Consider the following 19,932-nt stretch of genomic DNA (forward strand, 5'->3'; position numbering starts at 1 on the left):
GAAGCGTTTCAACACAGAAGAGCCAGGAAATAGGGAAAAAGATAGCACTTCAAACCATGGCGGGCGGGGCTCCACCGGCTCACTCCCTGTTTTGCCAGCGATCTGTGGGCCAGGACTCTAAAAGGACTTTGTGCCACTTTCTCTATTTCTGAGACGGGAACAACAATATATTTTCCTCTGCATAACCAGTAAACATATTAGTAGAACCAAATGAAATGATGTGAACTGATTTGCTCTGTAAATCTGATTATATATCATTAGCCTTTTGCAACATCATTTCTGGAGAGATACAGAAATGATCTGAAAGGATACCAGTTTCTCAAAGAAAGACTTTCACTTTTTACTGTTGTCAATTTAAAAGTCAAGATGTCAGTCCTTTAGACATAAAATAGCTGGGGGGCTTCCCTGGTGGCGCAGTGGTTAAGAATCCACCTGCCAGTGCAAGGGACATGGGTTCGAGCCCTGGTCTGGGAAGATCCCACATGCCGCAGAGCAACAAAGCCCATGCGCCACAACTACTGAGCCTGCGAGCCACAACTACTGAGGCTGTGAGCCACAACTACTGAAGCCCACGCGCCTAGAGCCCGTGCGCCGCGACAAGAGAAACCACCGCAATGAGAAGCCCGCGCACCGCAACGAAGAGTAGCCCCCGCTCGCCACGACTAGAGAAAGCCCGCGCGCAGCAACGAAGACCCAACACAGCCATAAATAAATAAAGTAAAAAAATAAATAAAATAAAATAGCTGGGCCATGAATCAGTCGTGATTCATTTCAAAGATTCAAACGATGTAAGGAGAGACTTAACCCAAAGGCTCCTCATCCTCTAAAGGCTGAAACTTGTACCTAACTCCCGTTTTCCAATTCTTTCTCTGTTAGTCACCAGGAGTCTTCTGTGCCCTATGACGGCACAGGGCAGGTTAAGTACAAAATCAGCATTTGCTCCCGATGCAGCAAGTAGCCATGCTTTGTCTCGAGAAGCTGCCGAATGAAAGATGATGAGATTATCTGGTGAGCTTTAATTGCCGAGTTAATTGTCTGGCTAATTCAGGAAAACAAGTCCAGAAATGGAATTGTCTAGATTACCTGTCATCACCTGGATCTGAATTTGCCTATTCCACAGATAAGTCAGCCCAACCTCCATCTTCCCCTCACTTGTTTAAAGTTAATTTGTAGTGTTTAAAGCAACATGTCCGACACGTGATCTTTATCCCTGGTGGTGGAAAGCCCGGGCTCTGACCTCAGCTAGTATCTCAGGAGGGACAGTTAAGAGTGAGCAGTCCTGCCTGGGACGCGGGCAAAAAGCAACGGGGGCCAGAGGCTGGGGACTGATGAAGGGGTCCCGGGAAGAAGGGATGGAAAGCAAGGCAGGATCAATACACGTGTGATGACAAGTATTTAATTTTCCCAATGAAAGATTTCTTTGTAAAATTGGAGCATGTCTTATATTTCCAAATATGGTGATTTGGAAAAAGAAACCATCACATCCCTCAAACTTGCTTTTAATCTTATGAAACTCCAGCAATAAACCAACTCAAAAATTAATAGTTTCCTTCCTGAGTTTGGTGAATGAAAATAAGAATTCTAAACTTTTTAGATAATTGTTGAAAAAATCACCTTTACTCCTGAGCTTTGAGCCTAGTTGTTAGATATGACTACCTGAAATTAGAGAGTCCTTTCATACATTTTCAGGTTTACATTATGATTATACTTGAGAGCAAATGGGGGCAAATGTTTGACTATGAGCACAGGGAAAAAGGTCTGCAGAGAGAAAGAGAGAAATGTGATGAACACAGGAAACCACAGAGTCCCCAAATAAGAATGCAGAGGCTTAGTTTTCTAATTTAGTTTTCTTGTTTAGTTGTCTAATTCTTCACATTACCCCATTCTTGAGGTTCCTTGTGATAACCTAATTACTTATAATAAACCCTTTATATAGTATATTTTCAAGATGGCTTGAGTAGATTTCTGTTGCCCAAAACCAAAACAGTTCTGATTAAGAAACCCTGCCATTCATTGTAGCTGAGTATTTAGAAGTTGATTTCACCCAAGCACCACTTAAAGGACTTACGACAGTTTTTATTGCTAGTGTAGATGTACGTCGGCTCTTGCAAGGTTTTTGGTAGGCAAAGTTGCACCTAAATGCAAGTACTGGAAATTGATTATTGAAAAAGTGGTTATCATTTCAAGTGTCTTATTTAAAACACTTTCTATAAAATATTTAAAGCAATATGTTATTGATTTGTCATCAAAATTTCCCTCTCTGAATATTGAATAAGAGTAGTAATTCCAGGACTTACCTGGTGGTGCAGTGGTTAAGAATCCTCCTGCCAAAAAAAAAAAAAAAAAAAAAAAAGAATCCTCCTGCCAATGCAGGGGACACAGGTTTGAGCCCTGGTCCAGGAAGATCCCACATGCCACACGCGGAACAACTAAGCCCGCAAGCCACAATTACTGAAGCCCTCGCTCTGCAACAAAGAGAAGCCACCGCAATGAGAAGCCTGTGCACCACAATGAAGAGTAGCCCTCGTTCGCTGCAACTAGAGAAAGCCCAAGCACAGCAACGAAGACCCAATGCAGCCAAAAATAAACAAATAAATAAATAAACTTATTTTTTTAAAAAGAGTAGTAATTTCAAAGTTCCTTTAAGAGACACTTTAGAATTTAGGCAAAACGATTATAATTGATATTTAATTTTAAGGAATGAGTTACAGAATGCATTAAGATGATCTCCTCATCTACTTTGCTGTATATTAGATGTTATGCAAGATGAAAGCCTTCTTGGCTAACATTAGAGTAATAACAGAATGATTAACACTTCATGTGATAGTTGACTTAGCACATGTTCAGATTTTCATACCAAATTTATTAGGAGATATTTGACTAAATGTTTCTGATAAATTCTCTAAATTTAAATAAATATAAAAATAACCTTACATCATTTACCTTACCTCTCACTGCTTATACTGGAGTTTTTCTCAAGCCTTTTGTATGGCTCTATTTGGAGGTAGGGTCTTTAAGGAAGAATTAAGGTTAAATGAGGTCATAAGGGTGGGGCCCTGATCTGATAGAATTAGTGTTCTTATCGGGGAGCTTGGTGTGTGTGTGTCCATGCGTGCGTGTGCACATGTGCACACCAAGGAAAGGCCATGTGAAGACACAGCGAGAAAACATCTGTCTGCAAGCCAGGAAGAGAGCTCTCACCACAAACTGAGTCATCTGGAGCCTTGATCATGGACTTTCAGCCTCCAGAACTAGGAGAAAATTCATTTCTGTTGTTTATGCCACCCAGTCTATGGTGTTTGTCCTGGCAGCCTGAGCAGACTAATATATACCACTAGGTACATGTGATGGAAAATTAAAGTGCTGTTTGTTGAGGAAACTTAGAGGCCGAGAACAACAGAGGGCACACGATCTTCCCATCTCTCATTATCCCGCAGAGAAATGTGCTCAAGTGGGGACTTTGTGATGTGTCACAGGATCCAAAAAGAGGCTCCCCCTTTATTGTTCTACATATTTCTAGGGATGTTGGAAGGAGAGGCAAGGAACATCTATTTTACAGCAAAACAGTGGGACCTTCTTGATGGAAGAAATGGACTTATTAGAAAGAGGAAGCTGGCACTACTAGGATGTGATATCAGCCTGTCCTTCCATCGAGTTAATCTGCTGAGCTACTTTCTCCTTAAGCTACCAAATGTAGGAGGGAATGAGCCTCAAGGACGACCTGTGTGTCTCTCATCAATAAGCAGGAAACTTAAAATGTAAGGACACCAAAAGGGTGAAAAGGTAAGATGGGAAAAGCTATGTTAGGTAAATTCTAACAAAAGAAAGCTCCGTGATTAAGCCAAAGAGCGTTATCAGGGACAAAGAGAGTAACTATCCAATGATAAGAGGAAACAATTTTCCAGAAAAACATAATAACACTAAACTTGCAGGCACCTAATAACATAGCTTCAGAGTATACAAAGCCAAAGTTGTCCAAAGTACAAGGAGAAACTGAAACATGAGCAAGCATATTGTTGAGGTATGAATATGCCTCTCTCAGTAATGGACATAGAAAGCAGACAAAAATTGGAAAAGATATAGATGTTTGGAAAAAACATGTATCAACCTCAATCAAATGCACATATAAAGAACCTTGCAACAAATAATTAGATAAAATCCAGTCTGTCCAAGCATGCATGGAACATATATAAAATACATCACACAGGAGCACAATAAAAATCCTAACACATATCAAATAATCAATATCTTACATAGGATGTGCTCTCGGAACACAGTGCTTTGAAATTTTTCTTAATAAAAGCACAAATAATTATCGTGTCAAGAAAGAAGTAATAATATAAACTAGACAATTCTTATAACTGGAAAATAATATACATCAGCATTTGTGGGTCAAAGACTAAGGAGTTCTTAGAAGTTTACGGCCTTAAATAGTCACATTAAAAAAGGAAAAAAAGTAAAGATTAGTGAGCTAGAATCAACTTTAGAAGTAATAAAGAGAACAGCACTGTAAACCCAAAGAAAATAGAATGAAGGAAATAAAGGTAAGAGCAGAGATTAACAAGGTAGGAAACAAAGGGAGACTAGATCAATAAAAACAAACGTTAGTTTTTATTTTATTTTTATTTATTTACTTATTTTTTTGGCTGCGCTGCATGGCTTGTGGGGTCTTTGTTTCCTGACCAGGAATCAAACCCGGGCCCTGGCAGTGAAAGTGCTGAGTCCTAACTACTGGACCACCAGGAATTCCCCAAAAGTTACTTTTTAAAACTATTAATGAGATAGACATGTTTCTGGCAAGACTAATCAGAAAATAAGAGAAAAACACAAGGAAGAAATATTGGGATGAGAAAAGGGAAATAACTAGGAGATTAAGCAGAAATTGAAATAGTAATGAGAAAATGCTATGAGCAAGTCTATGTAAATAAATTTGAAAACATAAATGAAAGGGAAAATTTTCCTAGAAAAAATTTAACTGATCAAAACTGACTCAAGGGCTTCCCTGGTGGTGCGGTGGTTGAGAGTCCGCCTGCCGATGCAGGGGACACGGGTTCGTGCCCCGGTCGGGGAAGATCCCACATGCCGCGGAGCGGCTGGGCCCGTGAGCCATGGCCGCTGAGCCTGCGCGTCCGGAGCCTGTGCTCCGCAATGGGAGAGGCCACGACAGTGAGAGGCCCGCGTACTGCAAAAAAAATAAATAAATAAATAATAGAGTTTTAGAAAACCAAATTGCATTTCTACATATCATCAATATGATAGTACCCAAACCCATAAGATTCTTAGGAGTAAATCTAAACCTGTAAAAAAAAATTCTGAGACTAGTCAAAATAAATAAAAGGAGACATAAATGTAGAGCTATATCTTGTTTGTTGGAAGATTCAATATTGTAAAAATGTCCGTTCTCTTCCAGTGAATCTCTGAACTCACAGTATTTCCAACCAAAATCTCTACAGGGTTTTCGCAAATGAATTCTAAAATTTATATGAAGAGATGCTTTTAGAGAAAAAGAACAACGTAAAAGAATATTCCCTGCCATGTAAGAAAGCTTATTATAAGTTATGACTGTGCCTATTATAATTAATGTTGGTTCAGTGATGGGAAAATAGATCAAAAACACCAAACAATTTGCAAAATGAAACCATTCCTACATGGAATCTGCACATGACATTACAAATTTGCGGGGAAAGGACAAACACTTCAAACACTTTTGGTGGCAAAACTGATCAATCATGTGGGAAAAAATAAAATAACATACCTATCACACACAATGCACAAAGGAAAAGCCTAAATAAAATAAAGACTACTCAAAAGCAAAATGAGTGAAGGGTGAAGATAGGCAAGTCACAGAAGAAATTCAATTAACATGAAACAAGAATGATCCAACTCACTTGCAATCAGAGAAATGCACATTCTAACGAAAATGATCTTGCATTTCCTTACATCGGATCAGAAAAAATGTAAACATCTGATGATGTCAAGAGCTGGTATGGATGTGGACCAGGAGAAACGCACACACTTCTTTACAACCGAGGAGACATCTTTTTTTTTTAAAATTCATTTATTCATTTATTTATTTTTGGCTGCATTGGGTCTGTTGCTGGGCGCAGGCTTTTCTCTACTTGCGGCGAGCGGGGGTTACTCTTCGTTGCGGTGCGCGGGCTTCTCGTTGCGGTGGCTTCTCTTGTTGCCGAGTATGGGCTCTAGGCACACAGGATTCAGTAGTTGTGGCACACAGGCTCAGTAGCTGTGGCTCGTGGGCTCTAGAGCGCAGGCTCAGTAGTTGTGACACATGGGCTTAGTTGGTCCGAGGCATGTGGAATCTTCCTGGACCAGGGCTCGAACCCGTGTCTCCTGCATTGGCAAGCCGATTCCTAACCACTGCACCTGCCACCAGAGAAGTCCCCTGAAACACACACTTTTGAGAGCCTTTGAGAAATACATATTTAGGTTGAAAAGGTGCATCTTTGTAACCCCCAGCAACTCTCACACACGTGCCCAAGAAAACAGGTACAAGAATATTTACTGTAACACTTTGCAATAGCAAATAATTAGAAACCACCTAAATATCCACTAATAGTAAAGTGGATCAATAAACCGTAGTATATTCATATAAAAGGATGCTATACAACAATCAAAATGAATGAACTTGGGCTTCCCTGGTGGCGCAGTGGTTGGGAGTCCACCTGCCGATGCAGGGGACACGGGTTCGTGTCCCGGTCCAGGAAGATCCCACATGCCGCGGAGCGGCTGGGCCCGTGAGCCATGGCTGCTGGGCCTGCGCGTCTGGAGCCTGTGCTCCACAACGGGAGAGGCCACAGCAGTGAGAGGCCCACGTACCGCAAAAAAAAAAAAAAAAAAAGAATGAACTTGAGTTGAGTGGGTCAACATGGGTAAATGTTAACATTGAAAGGTGGTCTGATATCATTAATATAAAATTTAAAAGCATATGTCAATAATGTGTTTTATTTGTTACACACTCATATGTAATAAAATTATAAAAAGAAGTAAGGGAAAAAACGTTCAGTGTATAATGTATACATGGGAAGCAGAGGGTGAGGAATGAGATGGGGAAAACATACAGAAGGTTTTAACTGTACCTGTAACATTTTATTTTTAAAATCTTGGAGCAAATATAGCAAAATATTCAGATTTGACAAAGATCAATGGTCAGTACTTTATGCTATTTTCTGTAACTTTCTGTAGTGTTCTTGAAATATTCTAAGCAAGTTTCCTGAAATATTTTAAAACAAAGTAAAACCAGTCCTGCCTGATTTATACCTTCGAATGTTGCAGTAGTTGCTGAAATACAAGTCCTATTATTCTAACATTTTGAACTTGAGTAGGAATGTCTTATGATACATTGATTTAATACTAGCATTTTCTACTTATAACACAGCAAATGAAGAAATCATTTAAAATCAAGCAGTGTTTTCCAAAATTACTTTACTAGGGTGAAAGAGTGAAGATGAAGTCATATTTAATAAAATTGGGAGAACAATGAAGCGAAAAGTGAACCAGGCTTGGCGGGGAGCATAGGGATAGAGAGGAATACAGCTGAGCAACCAGGAGAGAAGGGAACCAGAGGAAAGGAAAATAAGTTTTAAATAAGCAGGCCCAAGACCAAAAATAAAGGGAGCAAATTGAAAACAATACGAGTGGGTAATTTTTTTTTTTAAAGTTCAGAACCTTAATTTTTTTTATTTTCATTTTTTCAATTTTAGTATTTTTTATTGAAGTAGAGTTGATTTACAATGTTGTGCTAATTTCTGCTGTACAGCAAAGTGATTCAGTTATATGTACAATATACTTTTTTAAAAAATATTCTTGTCCATTATGGTTTATCATAGGATATCAAATATAGTTCCCTGTGCTCTACAGTAGGACCTTGTTATTATCCATACTATATATAATAGTTTGCACCTGCCAACCCCAAACTCCCAGTCCATCCCTCCCCAATCCCCTCCCACTTGGCAACCACAAGTCTGTTCTCTATGTCTGTGAGTCTGCTTCTGCTTTGTAGATAAGTTCATTTGTGTCATATTTTAAATTCCACATGTAAGTGATATCATATAATATTTGTCTCTCTCTCTGATTTACTTCACCTAGTATGATCATCTCTAGGTCCATCCATGTTGCTGCAAATGGCATTATTTCATTCTTTTTTTGTGGCTGAGTAGTATTTCACTGTATATATGTATAGAGTGGGTAATTCGTTACGTAATTATAGAAACGATTTTAAAGGCAGACTTAGATGCCAAATGTGATTTAATTTAACTTAGGCCATTCCTAACGCCTTCTTCAACACCCTACTTCGAAATGGGAAAACTGAGTCCCAATGAGGTAAGTCACCCTGTGGTCAAGTGCAGAGCTGGAAGAATGCACGGCCCCGAGGGCACCTGGATGCAGTGATTCTTTCTCCTCACAGCACCACCTCATGCACCTGGGTCTCCATCTGCCACGAAGGGGTGCTGGGTGAGGGTGGGGTGCGAGGGCAGTTCAAGGGACACACCCAGGCTGAGAAAAACCCAAAAAAGGCAGCAGAGGGACATAGTGAGTTAAACTTTTACACCTGTGTAGTCTTCCTCTTGTATTTTTAAGCCTTCTTTTTTTTTTTTTTTTTTTTTTTTGCGGTACGCGGGCCTCTCACTGTTGTGGCCTCTCCCGCCGCGGAGCGCAGGCTCCGGACGCGCAGGCTCAGCGGCCATGGCTCACGGGCCCAGCCGCTCCGCGGCATGTGGGATCCTCCCGGACCGGGGCACGAACCCGCGTCCCCCGCATCGGCAGGCGGACTCTCAACCACTGCGCCACCTGGGAAGCCCCTAAACTGGTTTTTGATGATTGTTTGACGTTGATGGTTAGGAACTGGTTATGTGCTTTAAGACAGAATGTGAAGTTAAGGGGAAAAAAAAGCAAACAAAAACCAAATGGGGCATGATACACTGAGCTTGAAGTGTCTTAGTTTTGCTGGATGGTAAAAGCCCATTATTAGCTAATGAAATAATCCATGTGCCAAAATAATATTTGGTCTATCAGAAGTGCAGTGCATGGGCAGATCCAGGCACCCTTCAATGTGTTTCTTTCCATGCCTTTGAGTTTTCCAGACAAACCCCACTAACAGCTCCAGCAGCCTCATGTTTAGCTAGTGACAGACTGGAGCGTGCAGTGTCCTGGAGACTCCTGAATGCTTCTTTGTTTCGGAGCTCTGCTGACCTGAGGGCTCCGTCCTGCCCAGCACTTGCCATTCAAACCTCCCTTTGCAGAGATGTATAACTTGGCTGGAACACTTTATTCGTCATACAACTTTGCTTCAGGGGATTGTTGTGGTGGTAGGTTTTTTCTTTTGTTTTGTTTTGTTTTTTTTACAAATTCTGAAAACACACACACCAGGTAAAGCAAACCGAACATGTTGTGTAGAGCCTGACTTTCTCCATTAGTTATGCTCTCACTTTTTATTGTAAGAAGTTTGGGGAAAGGATGCAATTAGGAAAGTGTGTGTTTCAATAAGACCTTTGATCAAAACCCGATCATGCTCTTGGCAAGCATCTTTTACATAATGTAGTTTTAGTTCCATTTGGGATTTAGAAAGAACTAAGATATTTGCCTGGAAAAAGTGGTAATTTGTTTTCTTTTAGAGAATTTCCTCTGCAGAAAAGTACCTGGGGTCCTACTGAATCAGTTGAAAAAAACACCTTGTAGTAGAGACCATGTAATGTTGTTCTAAACTACAATAATTAATAGATTTTTTTAAAAAGAGGATGACAAAACCATTTTTATTAACTTTCATGAAACTGTGAGAAGCCACTGAAGTGTCACAGAGCTCAAGGGTTGGACAAGCCCTCTGAGGCCACTCAGTCTGTCTTTCCACCAGGCTAGACTGTCCCCTTCATTGTTCTATTCAGCATTGTTCTCTAGTCCCCTTGGAATGTCTAAAGCAACACAACACAGTCCTTGGAATTACAGTTGTTATTCCAGCATTTCATCAACTGAAGCAATGCTGAGTGGTTTTCCTAAATTGAATGCGGCTTCTGATTTCCGTTAAGAGATTTAAAATTAAGGCAATGACCCTCTTTTCTTACGTTGGTATTCTGTTTGGGCCTGGATATTAGGGTGGTAGGTAACTTATAGATTAGCACAATTCAAACATTTACTGTATTTGGTCATTATGTTTCAGAAGAGATAGTTCTGTGTGGAGTCATACTATAGGTCCTGCTACAACACATCATTATTTTGAGATTTTATTGCTTTCTTACATACAGTTATTCTGTAAAATGACATACTAGCCTTTTGGATGTTTAGTTGGAAGTGTCTGGTGGAAAACAGTTTATTGAAGGAAAGAACTTACCTCAAGACACAAAACATATTGTAGCTGATGGCCCCCAAAGAATATTTGTCAAGGGACCTATTTAAAAAAAGGGAGAGGCAGGGCTTCCCTGGTGGCGCAGTGGTTAAGAATCCACCTGCCAATGCAGGGGACATGGGTTCGATCCCTGGTCCAAGAAGATCCCACATGCCACGGAGCACCTAAGCCCGTGCACCACAACTACTGAACCTGCACTCTAGAGCCCATGAGACACAACTAGTGAGCTCCCGTGCCACAGCTACTGAAGCCCGCGCGCCTAGAGCCCGTGCTCCACAACAAGAGAAGCCACTGCAATGAGAAGCCCTCACACCTCAACGAAGACCCAACGCAGCAAAAATAAATTAATTAATAAATTTTAAAAAATACATTTGTTAAAAAAAAATGCTATAAGTGGGAATTCCCTGGCGGTCCAGTGGTTAGGACTTGGTGCTTTCACTGCCAAGGGCCGGGGTTCAATCTCTGGTCGGGGAACTAAGATCCCAGAAGCTGCATGGTGCGACCGAAAAAAAAATGCTATAAGTAACATTAAAAGAGAAGTGATACTACCATGTATAAAATAGACAGCTAGTGGGAACCTGCTGTATAGCACAGGGAGCTCAGCTCAGTGCTCTGTGATGACATAGATGGATGGGATGGGGGGTGAGGGAGGTCCACGAGGGAGGGGGTATAAGTATGCATATGGCTGATTCACTTCACTGTACAGCAGAAACTAACAACATTGTAAAGCAATTATTCTCCAATAAAAAGTAAAATAAAACAAATGGTGCATCCATTTGGAATAATTTTAAAAAAAAAGAAGTGATAAATTTGGAAAAATGACTATTTGAGAGACAAAGCTAATATATTTAATATATAGTATGTCTCTCACAAATCAATACAAGAAGATGAATACTGTAATAGATAAATGGGAAACTAGTCTTATAAGAGAAAAAAGGCAAATAAAATTATGAAGAAATGTTTCACATCATTAGTTAGCAATTAAAGAAATATAAATTTAAAAAACAATGTGGGGCTTCCGTGGTGGCACAGTGGTTGAGAGTCCGCCTTCCTGATGCAGGGGACGCGGGTTCGTGCCCTGGTCCGGGAAGATCCCACATGCCGCGGAGCGGCTGGGCCCGTGAGCCATGGCCGCTGAACCTGCGCGTCCGTAGCCTGTGCTCCGCAACGGGAGAGGCCACAACGGTGAGAGGCCCGCGTACCGCAAAAACACCAAACAAACAAAAAAAAACAATGTGTACTCTTACCTATTGCTGGTATGCATGAAAATTTGTACAACTTCTCCGAAGAACAGTGTAGCATATATATCAAAAGGCAACAAAAATGAATGGACAATTCACATTTAAGAACTTATCCATATCTAAGAATAATCAGTGAAGTAAGCAAAGATGTATGTTCAAGGGTATTCCTTACAGCTTTATCATAAAAACAAAAATTATCGAAATAACAAAAATATCCTGTAACAGGGGTTTGGTTACAAACAAACAAAAGTAATGCATCGAAACAATGGAATTCACTATGCATTAAATTGATGTTTTAAATGAATAATTATTAATATCAAGGTATATTAATAATACTATTATGTGAAAGAAACAAGGTACAAATGGGATGTACAATATGATCTCACTTTGGTACAAAATATATGGAAGTACATACAAAGCATATCTCTGGGTGGTGAAATTACAGGTGTTTCTTTTCTCCATTTGCTTTTCTGTATTTTCTAAATCAAAGAAATAAATGTGGATTGCTTTCACCGTGAGAAAAAATTGTGAGTTTTAAGTATAAAAAATATACTCAATTGCAGTTAGAAGACCGTATTCTAAATTGTTTTTAGTATTAATGTAGGGTTCCTGAAGTTATCTGTACTGTGTTCCCTTTTCCTAATGAAAAAATACATACTTTAAAAAGTGCTGGCCACGATTTGGGAACAGGCTGTGGTCCCGACCATTTTTTTTCCGATCCTACCCACCACGTCTCTGCTCTCATCTCTCACGTCCATCCTCACTCCCAAAAGTTAACCAGACTAGCTAAGTGGCCTGTGGAAGGCAAACAACAAAACTCACTTCAAATGAAATCAAAAGTTAGATGATGTCCAAGTATCCAACCTGCTTGAACCAGCCCCGCTCTGTGAATATTCATGTGGACAAACGAGATCGGTGGTGAGAAAATGGTTTGCTATTCGCACATGTCCAGGTGGCTCCGAGCATTTCCGATCCTATTTACCTTCAAATAAAAATCTCCTGATGCTCTTTACAAATGCTTGTTATTATTCTGAATTGTGTCCACTAATGTATCAAAAAATGTTTTAAAATGCAAGAAGAAACAGGTTTAAGCAGGTTTAAAATGGATTAGCTGAAGCTCCGGAGTCTTTCTTCTGTTTTCAAGGACACCTCGTTTGTTTGGGAATCGTGGAGGACGATCTTTGCACATTTTTAACCTTCTGGGCCATTTGTTGCTTCTCCTGCCTTTTCACCTCCAGCTTTGATTTTGAAGACCCCAAGTGTTTCTCAAGTGGCAAAGATAATGTTGAGTTACCCAAGCGCCATAAGCAATATCATTTTGGATGCCACAGGCTTTTTCCTTTTCAAATGCTCAAGCCCAAGCTGTAATTTTCCTCTTCCAGTTTTATCCAGAACCTTTAAATCAACAACAGAAGAAACTAAACAGGAAGCTGCCTTTCTCTGATGTAGAAAATGGGAAGGAAGATGGGGACAGATGAGAAAACTAAATCTGGAGAAGGAAGCCACCGTATTTTGTTTCTGTTCATCAAAATCATATATGCAGCATCGTCCCAGTACCCTGGCCCAAAAGATCAAACATCGGGGGAGGGGGGCAGTACATTTTTCTAGCTGTCTATAGGGCATCACGAAAGGAACGACCATATCCTATCTTCAGCAACAGTTCGAAATCCATTTAGAAAGAGGTCCACAAAAGTTGAAGCATAACTCCTAACAAGAGGTTTAAAGGAAGAATTGATTTATATTTTTAGTGACTAAAAAAGAAGGAAAATTTAGCCCATATGCCATCACTTGTTCAAATACGAACATATTTGAAATGAGAGTGATAACTGTTTCCATAGCAAATATGGTAACACAAAAATAACACATCTGTGCTTTGTTTTTCTGAATGCTATTTGGAGCCAGTTTTGTCTAAGAAGCCTAGGCAGGACTAATTCACTTAGTTCGGTCGATTAGAGCAGTGACCTCCAGACTGGGATTTCACAGAGCAGCGATGGTTCCCAAATGAATGAATAAGTGAATAAACTGGAGAGGAGAAAATACAGGGTTGTCCACTTTTCATTTCTCTAAATGATACAAAAAGCTCAACCATCGTCAATAATCATGGTTATTCCCTGAGAGAAAGGACATTTTAACAGAAAAAAATCAGGAAGGGAACAATCTCATAATAAAAAATAGTCCTTCAGAGGAAGAAAATTAGTTTATGGAAAAAAATCACTACATTTTCTCACTATAGATTCTAATAAAACATAATAGACTAGTATTTAGGAACCAATGGAAACGACTTAGTGTAGTATTGAGATTAACTTTCCATTTTCAATTCCCATATAAGCTAGTTAAGTTATATTGGTCTGTTTCACGGTCTTAGAATGTGTGTTAATGTGTATTTTTTGTTACCTGTTAATTCACTGATTCTTTCTTCTATTCAACAAATACTTGCTGTGGTCTATTATATATTAGGCACTGATGGAGGTTATAAAGCAGAATAAGATTGTCTCTTCTCTCTTTTTTTTTTTTTTAAATTTTATTTTATTTATTTTTTATACAGCAGGTTCTTATTAGTTATCCATTTTATACATATTAGTGTGTACATGTCAATCCCAATCTCCCAATTCATCACACCACTGCCCCACCCCGCCCCCCGCTTTCCCCCCTTGGTGTCCATACGTTTGTTCTCCACATCTGTCTCTATTTCTCCCTTGCAAACCGGTTTCATCTGTACCATTTTTCTAGATGTCACATATATGCGTTAATATACGATATTTGTTTTTCTCTTTCCAACTGACTTCACTCTCTATGACAGTCTCTAGATCCATCCACGTCTCTACAAATGACCCAATTTTGTTCCTTTTTATGACTGAGTAATATTCCATTGTATATATGTACCACATCTTCTTTATCCATTCGTCTGTCCATGGGCATTTAGGTTGCTTCCATGTCCTGGCTATTGTAAATAGTGCTGCAATGAACATTGGGGTGCATGTGTCTTTTTGGATTATGGTTTTCTCATGGTATATGCCCAGTAATGGGATTGCTGGGTCATATGGTAATTCTATTTTTAGTTTTTTAAGGAACCTCCATACTGTTCTCCATAGTGGCTGTGTCAGTTTACATTCCCACCAACTGTGCAAGAGGGTTCCCTTCTCTCCACACCCTCTCCAGCATTTGTTGTCTGTAGATTTTCTGATGATGCCCATTCTAACCGGTGTGAGGTGATACCTCATTGCAGTTTTGATTTGCATTTCTCTAATGATTAGTGATGTTGAGCATCTTTTCATGTGTTAGTTGACCATCTGTATGTCTTCTTTGGAGAAACGTCTCTTTAGGTCTTGTGCCCATTTTTTGATTAGGTTGTTTATTTTTTTTAATATTGAGCTGCATGAGAAGATTGTCTCTTATGGTGCACAGAAAGAATTATAATTCAAGACAAAACTTACCATGAGAGGGCACAGATCGATGCGGGAAGCCAAGGGTGGGGCTGTAAAGGCTTCATGGGGAAGGTGGCATTTGAGGCAGATATTGAAAGACGAGAGGATTTCCATAGCTCACGTTGGTCTGGTGGAGGGTGTTATGGAAGGAGGTTAAAAAAAAAATCATCCAAACCAGTCAGCCTGGGAAAGGATTCAATATGTTCAAGGTCTTGAGAGCAGTATGGCTCGATATGTACTGGAGAGTCCTGGGGAAATACGAACATAGCGAAGGCCATTTCGTAGGGGATCCTCAGAATCAAGGCGAATGTTTAGACCGCACCTAGGAAGCCAAGCAGAGCGAGCAAGCAGGTGTGTGCGGATGGAGAGATTCCTGACCTTGAAATCAGGAGGCGCGACTTTGAGCGTCCGCGCTGTTCTCCCCATGAAACCTTGAGGAATTCTCTTACTCTCTCTGGGCCTCCATTTTCCGGCTGTAAAATGTGATTAATACCTCGATGACGTGCTATCGTATTATTCAGTTCAATAAGCCGCAGTACGGGAAAGGCCTAGGACAGTATCAGACACATAGTCGGAAACCATGACAGTTTGCTGGTCGTGGATATTTGCTGGATCACCAAAATCCAGGTTTAGGAAGATTCTCACATTCACCTGTGGGCTCAGAAAGTGAGAAATAGTGGGAGTGGATGAGAGGGAACGGAAGTGAGAGATATTCGGATTGGTTGGTGCAGGACTCAAGGACAATGACACATGTTAGCAGCACGTGCGAGGCAGAGGCTGAGACGCGGATTAGGGAACCACCTGGTCCAGTGATGAGAGTTGAAGCCATCAAGACATCCCTGTCATGCCAAGAGCAGGAGTGTAGAGGAAGGAGGGGACCAAGGCCTGGGTTTTGACCATCTCCTCTGCTGGGCTCGGAAGGACAGCAGAGAGAACACGGGTCTCCCGGAGCCCACGGAACCTGAGAGAGAAGATGGCCTCGGGAACAAAGGGGCAGTTGTAAGTGCCACACGTCACAGGGGCCAAAGAAACAGGAGCACAGGAGTCACAACGGGAGCTCCTGAGGGACTTTTGTGAGCACAGTGTCAGTGGTTCCGGGGGAGCCGAAGCCACATCGCAGCAAAGAGTGAAGAGGTGAGTTTAAAATAGATTAAGTTAATATTTGGAATAAGTACAGCTGCCTATGAATCAAAAGGTACCAAAGCATATAAAGAGAAACCTAGGTCTCTCACCTACTCCTCCAATTTCTGTTCAAATGTTCAGGAATATCCATGGAGAGTCAATGAATAGGTATTTTTGTTTTTGGTTTTCGGGATTTTTAAGTCCCAAGAATTTTTTTATTGTTATTTTATGATAGTTTCACACATTTTAATATATACCTGATTCTTCATAATCTGAATTTGTAGTAACATATCAGGCACGTTTTCGAAATACCAACTAAAACCTACTACTCTGCACCCCTCTTTCTACTTGACCATATGATGTCTTGGAGATCTCTCTATATGATCCCGACGTACAGCGTAATTTATTTGATCAGTCTTGACACAATCCTCTACTGGTGGATATGTGGGATGTTTCCATCAAGAACTTGATAAAGAGAACAAAATCTTCATGAGTGACTAGGTGACGTTCTAAAACTCTAGACCTTGATGACTCAAGTAGCAGAACTACCGATCTACCCACAAACAGTTGCATCCATTCCCTCTTGCTAGACTCCTTCCAGTTTTTTTTTTCCGGCCGAGTCATGCAGCATGTGGGATCTTCCCCCACCAGGTATTGAACCCGTGCCCCTTTCCCTGCTGCGTTGGGAATGCGCAGTCTTAACCACTGGACTGCCAGGGAAGTCCCCTTCCAGTTTTTTTTTTTTTTTTTTTTTGTGGTACGCGGTCCTGTCACTGTTGTGGCCTCTCCCGTTGCGGAGCACAGGCTCCGGACGCGCAGGCCCAGCGGCCATGGCTCACGGGCCCAGCCGCTCCACGGCATGTGGGATCTTCCCGGACCGGGGCACGAACCCGCGTCCCCTGCATCGGCAGGCGGACTCTCAACCGCTGCGCCACCAGGGAAGCCCCCACTTCCAGTTTTTATTTGGTCCTTGCCTTCACTGGAGGACCCCATTTCTTGTCCTGTAACCTCCCCTAGCCTTTTTGCATTATCCTATCATAATGCTTTCTGGAAATAAAAAAAGTAACTTCCGCTCTAAAGATTTAAATCTTGAGTGCTAGCCAGCTGACTGATTAAACCTTCAGTTATGGTCTGGTAAAGTACAGAGATGTCACCCTCCCATTGTGGACTGCTGGCATTGCGAGTACCTTAGAATTTGCATAACTCTACCTCCTTTGTTTTACAGAAGTGGAAATCGGAGAGCAGAGAAGTGACATGTGTTCCCCCAAATCATGTGCCCAAAGAGTAGTGGAGCCCAGTATCCTCACTACCTTTTTTTTTTTTAAATAAATTTATTTATTTATGGCTGCATTGGGTCTTTGTTGCTGCATGCAGGCTTTCTCTAGCTGCAGTGAGCGTGGGCTTCTCACTGTGGTGGCTTCTCTTGTTGCGGAGCACGGGCTCTAGGTGCGCGAGCTTCAGTAGCTGTGGCGCAGGCTTCGTTGTTCCGCGGCATGTGGGATCTTCCCGGACCAGCGCTCAAACCCGTGTCGCCTGCATTGGCCGGTGGATTCTTAACCACTGTGCCACCAGGGAAGCCCTCACTCCCTTTTTTGTTTTGTTTGGTTTTTGGCCACGCCATGCAGCTTGTGGGATCTTAGTTCCCTGACCAGGGATTGAACCCGGCCCCGGCAGTGAGAGCGCAGAGCCCTAACCACTGGATCACCAGGGAATTCCCCCAGATTGGTGTTCTTTCTGTTTCCTCCAACATCCTTACCTGTCTTCAGTGATTCTGAAAGTGGTAGAAGCATTGCCCATTACTGGAGACTCAGGTTTGAGCAGGGAATAAATAAAGGACAAATGTCTTAGGGATCTGGGAAACGGGAGGGCCGCCCCTGGGAAGCTGAGGGCCAGGCTTCACGGTTGGGTTTAGACACTGACTCACCTCCCGCCCCGCTGGGAGGTTTCAGGGATCCCAGTGTTTCAGCTGCTGCAGCTCCACACTTGGCCTCAGACCACACAGGCCTTGCTGGAGTCGTTGTGAAGGTTGATGAGGTAATCCTTGTAGAACTCTGTTAGCTCTGCGGACGAAAACCACAACCGTGTCTAGAAATGATGGAGTGGCCGCCATTCGGCCCACACTCTTCTACCCCAACTTGGTTTATCAGATGCGGCTATACTTCAGCCAGTTTAACCTCTTATTGTCATCGGTTAGCTTAGCATTCTTGTCCTTTTTAAACCTACCCCACCCCTGCCGGTCATTCTTAACTTGGATGATTCAAAGGTGACTTATTCTAGTTCCTTGAGTTTCAAAATAACATAAGGTCTCCACCACCTCCTTAAGTCCTCTGTACCTTGGTTACTCCATTTGCCAAATGAGGAAAATAGGGCTGTGGTGAAGGTTAAAAAAGTTAATGTATGTGGAGCAGGACCTGATACACAGAAAGTGTCAATAAGCGTTAGCTCCTGTCAGCGTAACTAATTGAACATGGATGACAGTATGTGAATACACGCCTTCAGTTAAAGAAATAACGTGCACTTAGTGTAGTGCTTAGTGTAGCGTAGTGTTTAGTGTTTCTCTGTTTCCGAGGGGACGCAATGAAGATTTCCGTGGGTGAAGTACCAAGGCTTTGAGCCTACGAAGATGTAATCATGACAACGGGAGGAGAGCTGGGCTGCCCAGGCCCCGAGATCTCTGTTTTCCCATTCAAAATTTGCTTTCTCAGCTGTCTTGTTCGACACTGCAGCCTCAGCACGCAGGTACTCAATCAATATTGGCTTATGAATGAATGAATAAATGTATGAGTCTATCCAAAGACAGAGAAATGGAGGACGGCCCCAAGGAAGGAAGTCTGGCTGACACTGTGGATTTTCCAGGAGAAAGGAGATCAACTTTTAAAACAGAGAGGATGAGGAATAGACATGTAGGAATAGTGTAACTGTTGCCTGATGGCTAGATTCCAAGCCTGGAGATAAAAAATAGAGGGATGGCTGTGCAGTTGGACAAGTTGGCCCAAAGAATCATTGGGTTTTGTTTCTGTTTTTTAATGAAGTCAGATACCTCAAGAAGGCCGCGGAGAGCGTTTCTTTTTGACAGCGGTACTCTGCAGAGATTTCCAGTTGTTAAAAGGGATCATTCGGAAGGTATCACAAAGAGCACCCTATTAGAGTGTCTGTCTCCCTGAAAGTAAATCCTCCTCCTTTGTACTCAGGGTGTTTCTCTGTTAATAATAGCCTCCTACTATGACCCCAAGTTTCACAGCCTCCCTGAAAGTAAAAGCTACTCTTTGTGTAGGCATTTTTTTGTTTTCCATTCCTACACACACTCCTACCCAATTGGGGTCATAGTTACGCCATCGCTACTAAATGCATCACCACTGAATCGAAGGACAAGCAGAACAGCTGTCTGTGCTCCCTTCTCTTCCTCATTGTGTTTATTTAGGTTGAAATTGTTTTCCGTAAGATTCAACAAGCATTCACCCAGCACCCTGTGTGAGTGAAGCACTGTGTTAGGTCACAGACACAGCATAGAGTTGGTTGGGCGTGGTTTCTGGCCTCAAGAATCTTGCATTTGTTTGCAGATGGTCACGGTGACTGGTGAAATGCTTTGGTGTCTCTCTTCAACCTTTCCAGTATATAGGTTTCTCTTAATTTGACTTGTCACTTTAGGATTTCATTGAAGGTGAACTTGAGTGCATTTGGTTTAACAGAGTCTCTACGAAACCCCCGATTCCTCTATCCGGATGTCCCCTCTGCACTTTATGTGCACTTACATCATTGTATTGTATTTACTTATGTACATGTCAAC

Source organism: Delphinus delphis, chromosome 1 (assembly GCF_949987515.2).
Source record: "Delphinus delphis chromosome 1, mDelDel1.2, whole genome shotgun sequence".
Lineage (NCBI taxonomy): Eukaryota > Metazoa > Chordata > Mammalia > Artiodactyla > Delphinidae > Delphinus > Delphinus delphis.